We start from the raw sequence: 9,250 nt of genomic DNA on the forward strand, positions 1-9,250 counted from the left end.
AAAATAATAGTGAAAAGAGCTGTCACATAGTTCCTCTTAATAGCTTCAAGGACACCTTCCTCTGGCTTTTAAGCAGGGTCACAGGCAGTGTTATGTGCTTTTATGGAGTGGGACCGTTTCTCATCCCATCCTCCCTGCGAAAGGCAAGCGGGGTGAAATGGATTACAGGGATTACAGATGCTTGTGATCGAACACACCACCAAACTGGGGGAAGCAGCCCTCCGAGGTGATGAATTCCAGCCCCCAAATTCAAACCTGAAAACAAGCCGGGTAAAATTATTCCCTGCAGAGCCTGAATGAAAGAGCGAACATTCAGCATAGCCCGAGCCCTGCAGACGGCTAGGGCTCCTCTCCAGGCATGAGCACTATGCGAGGAACCCCGCAAGCAACATGCCGAGGAGGGACTGGCACTGTTTTTTTAATGCGTGCAAAGCGATACCACGCTGCGAATTCTCTGGACAACCAGCTGGAGTTGCCAAAGTGAAGGCACCTAGTGCTTTTCCTTGGTGTTTGAGTACTTTAATAGTCAAAGCTTAAACTTATGGTACCACTCTTGTCTTTGGCTGGCAATAGTCACTTTCAAGAACTAATTAAACAAGCTGGTAGCAAGCCCACCTGGGACACGCTTTTCACTCTGTGTCCTGTCCTTCAACATCTGAATGAGATTATGCAGATTGCATCTAGGAGTATGAAAACCAATAACTGAAGAAACAGCACAGGGAAAGCTTGCTTTCTTTGGTGGTAACACCTGAACTAGTCACGATGAACAGGACATGGGTTCATTGCTCTGGGCCTCTGAACAGCAAGAAAAAAGGGCCACTAGCTGCACGCCTGTGTGGGACCCCAGTGACCCCAGACCCAATTGTCCATAGCACCTTGTTCAGAGCAGTAAAGAGGAGGGGGTAAATGCCTGAGCAGTGCTGGGAGGTGGTTTGGGGTCCCTGTAAACTCCTCAGGAATGACCTGAGGCTCTTCCACAGGGACAGGCTATTGCAAACTGTTGTAATGACAACTTGCTTCCAGATGGATGTTGCTGCGATATCCCTGCTCTCTCTGCTCCCTACCCTGTGCCTGCAGAAGCAAGGCAGCATCTCTCGGCCTGATCCTCAGCATTTACCTGCCCTCACCACTGGACCTCACTCGGAGTGTGAATCCACAGCTGGTCCAGTATTAGTGTAAAATCACAAGCCTGGGTGGAGGGAGGAAGCCAAAGTGGCAGGGACCATGACAGATGTTACAAAATGCCGACTTATTTATAACAGAAAGTCAGGCAAATCTTTTGAAAGGTTTTTTTTTCCCTCTTTTCTCCCCTCCTCCCAAACCCTCTTTTTTTTTTTTTTTTTTTTTTTTAATGTGCAAACTTCAAAGCAATGACTTGTGGCATCTGTAACAGCTACCAAACCATGCCAGCTGAAGCCAGTGGAGCACAGTCTACAGTGATAGAATGCAAGTCATGCAATTATTCGAGTTTGCAGTCCTGGTTTTTGAAACAACATATGGTCTGCAGCAAGGAAGCCAGGATATTTTAAAAGAGCTCCTACAGGGTTTCAAACTTTGATTTTACAGAGGTGTGGGAAAAGAAGCAGACTCCATTCAGGCTCTGATATTTAAATACATGTGTTGTCGTTTCGCTTATTGAAGAGAGCTGTGCTGCGCTTTTACATATGTAGAGTGTATTTTGGGGTTTTAAGGAGCAGACAATAACATATAGGTATTTCACACAGTTGTTTTTGTTGACATTTAGGGAAGCAGGGTGCAGTGTTGGACTCTTACTGAAAGGCAAGTGGCCTGAACAGTTTAAAAAAAAAGAGTCAGGCTTAATCAAGGTGAGGAAATTGCTGTTAATTGTTGCAATAAACTGTCCATCAGCATATTTTCAGTTACTGACTATTTTACATTGAAACACTGTTGTTAACTCAAACTGAGGATCTGTGAGATACCATCAGACCTATGGGCATAGACCTCTGTGACAAAATGGTGGGAAACACTATGGTTGAAACATATGCTTATCAGGTCACAATGGGCGACAAAGATCAGCGCTAAGTCCTTACCTGTTCGCTCCGCACTGAGGGCTGCCAGACCTAGATGACAGGCGAGCCTAGCACAGCTGTTATACCACGACCTCCAATTTGCATGTATGGGTGACTTACATGTGCAGATATCCCTTCGATCTACTCTTTCCCTCTTGACCACAAAGACCTCCTTCTTAGTTCAAACTCCACCCTTTAAGAGACATGGATCTTCAAATCAGGCTTATGGGTCAGTGCCTGTCCCCAGGATGCAGTCTATCTCAGGTTTGGCAGCTATGTTTGCTTTAATGAAAAGAAATCTACTAGCTGCTCTGTCCCCTTATCTTATGGCTGGCTACCTACATCCCTTCAAAAGCCCCTATCACCACTGGATGTTGAAAAGCTAATCCTGAACATAAAGCAAGTCTTCCAGAAAACATAAAAAAATCAACACTAGGTACAACTGCAGCCATGGTATAGGATGTTTCTGTTTATTAGATGAATTATAACTCAGTTTCCAATGTCACTTTTTTATTATCTGCCTTTTAAGTCTATTTTCTTCAGTATATACTGCCCAGGGCTAAGCTCCCAGGAAGTGTGGGACACCTTCCCTAGCTTTCAACACCAGAAAGTATCCCTGTCACATCTGGTTTGAACCTGCACCTGACACAAATCAGAGCTCTGACTAGTAACTCCTGCAACAAGTCCAGATTATTTGGCTGAGCTGCAGCTGCAGCAAAGCCCTTTGACCTCAAATACAACAAAAGATATTAAACCAATTCTGAAAAGTTGACTGGGTTAGCTTCAGAGCGTGAGATCCTTAGTATATATTCTTCATGAAGAGGAAAGAAACATCAGTCAGCTCAGAAAACTGCTTTTATTCCCATCAGCAACCAGGTGTTGATGCTTTATGGGACTACCCAAACTCTTTACCCCAAGGTTGTGTAGGTTTTCTCCAAGCCTCCCTACTTGATACTCTCTGAAATCTCTGCCTATCTACATCTTACCACTCCCTGAATTCTCACCAATTTGGCAGAAGTCATCTTCTATGAAGCTTCAGCAATCTTCTACTCCATTTCCATTCTTTGAATAACACAGAAAGAGTCATGCAAGGTCTCAATCAATGGTAAATAAGACAGAGCATGTCATTAGCGACATAGAGATGAGTTCAGTCTGGTTTTGCTTAGGTCTCTAGGAATCTCTAGGGCACACACGATTTTTACAGAATTGACAGGTATTTGCAAGGTCACTTTCCTGTTCACTCTCCTCTCCAGTGAATCTCTACTTTTTAAATCGTGCCCCCATCTAACAACTTCATGCCTCTTTCTGAAACGTGAGCTTTAACTCACACTGCTCTGTAAGAAGCCCACTTATCTAAGGTAATGTTACATTTGGTGCATTTGATAAACCTCATTCTCTGCAAACTGCTACAGAAAAGGAACGGACAAGTCTGCACTCAGAAATGGTTTAAGTTACAGTAAGTTTTAAACTATTTTGACAACTGTTTAAATTCTTAAATCTGTTCTTAAGGCTGCTCTACTACTGTTTATAGAACAGAAGCTGAAGCTTTCCATTTTGTAGCCTCTGAAAGGACCTGTAAAGGATTCGTTTATATTTGATTTGGTTTCTTGCAGCTGACAGTGATAAGAACAGAACCTGCTTCAGCAGTCATTATGTGCTTAGGAAATATTTTGATCTCCTGGGAGGACGATGCCACTTGGAAGAGACAGTTCAACGAATCAATTTCTCTAAAAGAATGTATGCAATGTGTATTGTATGGGTATTTTTGCTCAATAGAAATAAGCTGTTTGCTCATACGTGCAGACAATTTACATGTAGCAGACCTTGTGCTTATACAAACTCTCAAGTAGCAAAAAAAAAAAAGCAAAAAACAACAAACCACCACCAACAACAACAACAAACAAAAGTAACAACAACAAAACAACTACAGCAACAACAACAATAAGGACAAAACAACTAAAACAGTCCCTCCAGATGCAAATTTGGTGTGCAGAAGCACACATGTATTAGTGGAAATCAGCCCCTCATGACTCCTTTCAACTTTCTTTGAAGTCAATAGCAAAATTCCCATTGAGTTCAATAAGAACAAGAGGAGGCCCTTGATCTAGTAAAAAGTCCTTAGGAGGTTTTATAAACTTTTTACACAAAACTTTATCCCAGTTGTATATGTAATACATTTTGACCCTGTATCCACCCACAAAACTTTGTAGCTGGTTGAGAATAATGTGACACCTCCACTCTGCCCAGCAAATTACTGTCACTCAGAGCCCTGGTTATGCATTTGTAGGAGGGATTTCAGTATACCTGAACAAGTTTTGCACATTGCTTTCCAGAGAAGGGCACTAGAGAGACTATGACAGCTCAAGTAACTTGCATCCAGCCATTCAGGAGCAGATCAGGTCAAGGCCATTTCTGGCCACTGATCCAACCTCCCTCATGACAATGGATACATGCCAAATGTCCCTGCTAATTCTGCTCAGTCTTGTGGTAGCCTTGGACACAGCTGGTCACAAGGGATTAATACCAAGACTGGAGAACCTGGCATTAGAGCAATTCTGTTTCACTCCTTTCTGATCAAGTCCAGAGAGCGGTGATGGGCATCTACTCCCTCTGCTTGATGGCACTTGACTGTGAATTCCCTAAGGCATCACTCATGTTGCTTCAGCTGTTCTACATTTATGTCAAGTCTCTGGAAATTTGTGGGACAATTTGGGAAAACTATTACACTTACTACTTTGTCTCCTTTCCAACTGACTCAGACACCATGGTCACTGGGGTTAACCAGTAGTGAAAGGAGTTGTGTTTTAGGCAGAAGCCAGTTGGCTGAAAATCCACTCTGATAATACAGAAAAGGTGGTGATTGGCAAATGGAAACAATGCTGGACACGGCAGCAGCAGCAACCTCAAGACAGTGATTTACACATCTGTTATCTCTCAGTTTTATGACACCTAGATCACATTTTGGGTCAATTAGGAGAAACTCCAGAGCTCTCAGGCATCTCCTTAAAACCACTGCTCACAGCCTGGACAGCCTACCCTCAAGGAAGAAACCCTCTTCTGCACAGATGCCAGGGGCATGAAGGTGCAATGCACAAGCAAGTCTACTCAGTCTGGACTATGCAGCTCTGCACCTCAGCCCCAGAAAAATCACTGCTCAGACTCTGACCCACAGTTCATATTCTGGGTTTGAAAACAAGAGTTTTATCTTCCTGATTGGAATTTCATCACAGAGTATAGAGCAGGACAGAGACAGGCAAGCAATGTCTGGTTTAGAGTTGATCCACCTACAAAAAGATTGGATGGTTGTTTCATGGTTTTAAATATTTATATGAGGATAAATTTTCTTGGATCTTTGAAAATGTCCATTAAATTGTATCCAAATATTGAACAACCTACTATTAGACAACAGACACTATCATGTTAGACATTGAAATCCTTTGACTGTCTGGAACAAAGGCAAACTTTTTCTGGAAAAGTACACATTTAGTAGGCTGGATTCATTAAATGCTAGTAATTTTAGCTCAGGTTAAAACATCTGAGCCCTTAACGGGTTCAAGGGCACAGTATTAATCAACAAAGAAAGTTTCTAATCGAATTTGGCCTTGGGAAATTCTCTTATATATTCTTCCTGGATGATGATATTGTTTTTAGGGAGCTTATCTACTATCTTTCTGGGAACAACTATCCACTTTAATAAAGTGTCTAAAATATTGTAATAAACACACAGCTTATATCAATAGCATCATATTTCCCCACATAGTATTTGTGTGTGGTTTAATTAGATGGAAGGATTACAGGAAAAGTTTGTGTCATAATGATTCTTTAAAGTGAAACCATAGATCAAAGTTCATAGCTGCCAAATATACAACTTTCAAAACAAGCTCAAGTGCTGCTATTAATCATGGCTGCTGGGGGATTTGATGACAAAGATTAAACTGCCGTAAAGGATACTGCTGTGCATCAGATTCTTGCAACTGTCATCAAATACTCTACCAACTATTAACAGGTCAGAAGAGTTGTCCAGCACTTACCATGGGTGGCTGTCACTGCTGTTGCTGAGGCAGTCTACGCTATGGTGACAACCAGTGACACCCTCCCAGCTAGACGTTTGTGGCTTGCTGTTTTTTTAGTGTGGCTGAAGTCTTAAGGTCTGCCTGTAGAGCAAACAAGAGAGGGAAATTGGAGGACCTCAGCCTCACAGCACTGTATCCTCACAGGAATGTCGCTTGTGTGGTGCAGCTTACTTGTATTTCCAACATGGAGTACTTCCCCCTTGCTGCCTGCAGGTTAAGAGTGCCCACCTGTGGAGCTGAGGTATTGTAAATTCATGTCCTAGTTTATTTCTCAGCAGCCACTCGGCATGGATAAGCCCTCAGAGAGTGCCTCAAGGACCAGCCTTCATCCCATTTGCAATTACACCAACCCTCTCTCCTTCCATACAGGATCATGTGATTTTCCTGTGGGAAGCTACAGCGTTCACTTACATGGAAACATAATGTGAAGGAAGTATGTAAAGCATACTTTGTAGGACGGGAGCCAACAACCTGTGACCCACCAGCTAGCACTCTGTGGTGGGTCACAGATAGTCCTCAGGTGGCAGGTAGAGGGCTGTTAACCTACAGACCTGCAATATGCTGCTGTTGCTGCTCATCTGTAGCAGTGTGCATGAGAAGTGGCTTTTCGGATGTTCAGCTTCACAGAGTCTGAAAGCAGTATTGGAGTTTCATTCTGAGCTCATGGTGGAACAGATGTGAACAACAGTCTGATGCAACAAGCAACTGGAGATTCAAATCCAAAACCACAGATCTGACTACAGTCTTCAAAGTTTAGGGGAGTTACAGATCTGAATCCAAACTTCACAGCTGTGGCCAGCTATAAAACAAACTTATCTATATAATGGGTTGAATCCAAACTATATCTGAATATCCTTCATCTCTGGGAAAGTTTGGAGATACATCTGGCTGGAAATTTTTAAGCATCATCTCATCTTTGCTAATAGCATCTTTCAAAATAAATAAAGAAAGAACAGAATGTTAAAGACTTAAAATGCCAGATGTTCAACACTAGATATTTTAAGTAGTTCAGTCTTTAATTTACCAAAGTAAGGCCCTCACACTACCCAACACTTTGTAAGTTAAAGGTACCTCCATGGATTGTTTCACTCCTTGATGTAACAGTTCTCTCTGAGGAACACAAGGACATGACACCAGACAGACCATTTTTAGGCATCTATGGAGGTATATTGTGATGTCTAGAGCTTGCTTGCTCCTACACCAGCCTTCATCTGCCTTCTCTTGATTTAAACTTTGTTTTCCAAGGCTCCCCTCTTTCCAAAAAATAAACAAATTAAAAATTAGATAAATAAAAATCCTATGGGGCTGAACCATTTCATACTGGAGTACCCAGTACCTAGGCATTCAGTCCCTTTCCCCTCCCAAAATGTTGAGGAAATTAATGTATCCTCTTCAGTTATAGCAAGCAAAATAAATGCCTGCTTAGCTTGTTCTTATATTCATTGTAAGATGCTATTTAATTACCACCACGAGGATGACTGGATTACATGGGCTTGGCACGTAACTAGGTCTCCCTGAGAACTGATCTCTTGACATAGCTTTGAGGCCTGTTTAACACTTGTGAAGCAACACTTCTCTGTAGGATTATCAGAACCACATAAACAGCATTTGCTCACACATCTTTGTGTGGCACTAACAGTAAGTACAGAACAGGTAATTTGTAGTGTATGCTGTTTTAGCAAGGCATGTATCGTATGCACACACATACAAACCTACCAAGCTGATGTCTTCTTGGTGTTGTATCAAAGGATCTTTGCGGATGCCTCTGGAAGCATTAGGATACATATTGCACTTCAAAGAAGACAAAGATATCCAGGAACATTTCCCTGAACTGGGACCATTTTCCTGGTTTTCTGGTTTCTGCCATCTTATATTTAAAAATGGCATCTGGTTTTCTTCTTATCGAGAACCATATACAGAGCATAGCAACCAGGAAAGGGTGGGGAGGTGTTCTCCTTTGGGTTAGTGAAAAATATTGCCTGAGGAATGGAAACACTGCTTTGATTGTGATATGGCCTCTATTTTTATTACCTTTCTCTGTAAAATACAATAAAAACATTGTGGGAAATATATGGTCAATTATCTGCAGTGGAAGTGAATACACTATCCACCGACAATGCTTTGGGGGAGGGAAAACCGACTTCCAGGCTTGTCTTATCTTTCCGTGTGGGACAGACTGTGGCTTGAAAACTGCAGGGGCACAGATTTAAAAAACAAAATATGAGCATGTGAAATTGATAACAACTACCCACCTGAAAAACACCTTGAAGAGCCAGAAGAATGTGCCTGAAAATTGTATGACTACAGCTGCTGCGTGGGTGATACACTTACCAATGGAAGGCAGGATGGCTTGGGGTCTGAAAATGTGGTATCCATAAGCATAGTGGGCAAAATCGCTCTCAAGTCAATGGCAACGTTACCACTGGCCACAGTGGAGTGCAGGTTTCCTCCAATATACTCTGAATTTGCTCTTGGCCCTCTATTATAGCATCAAAATAAAACCCAGTAGTGTGCAAATGAACATTGGGGCAAGGCATAGTCAAAATGTCTGCAGTGCTGACGTGAGTAAGTCTGTGCTGTAAGTCTCTTAGCACTCACTGTGACAGCCCAGCTTTCAGGTAGCACAAGTATTTTCATATCCTGCTTTATCCTTCTTGACTAGCCTTGGCTGTCAGTCCTGTGAGAGGTGCATTGAGATATATTTGGATAGAGCTGCAAGTTGTGGGTGCCATCACAGTACACACAGGACTTATATTTAAAAGAATACATTTAAAAAATGTGTGGTAGGATTGTGGGGTTCATTTCTGCTATTTCCATTTCTCCTGTCATTCGCTGCTGCAGGACTGGAGAAGGGAAAGGCACGAAGTGGCAGGCATGGCAGGGAATACTTCACTGTGGGTAATGAGTCCTTTCTGTGGAAGTGTACTTTGAGGTAAAAGCCCCTTCCTCTGCAAACCTCATCTGGTGCTTTTGCAAGCAGAGAGGTAAGCAACTGAAACGGTGGCAATACTTGAAGAAGGGACAGGCTTTCAACCAGCCTACAGCAAGCTGTGTTTGGCAAGGAACAGATTTAGAAAGTTTCTGTACAAAGCTGTAGTTTTAACCATTTCAGATGAAGAGGATGCAGGTTTGATATCAACAATGAAT

This window comes from Cygnus atratus, chromosome 3 (genome assembly GCF_013377495.2).
Source record: "Cygnus atratus isolate AKBS03 ecotype Queensland, Australia chromosome 3, CAtr_DNAZoo_HiC_assembly, whole genome shotgun sequence".
Taxonomy (NCBI): domain Eukaryota; kingdom Metazoa; phylum Chordata; class Aves; order Anseriformes; family Anatidae; genus Cygnus; species Cygnus atratus.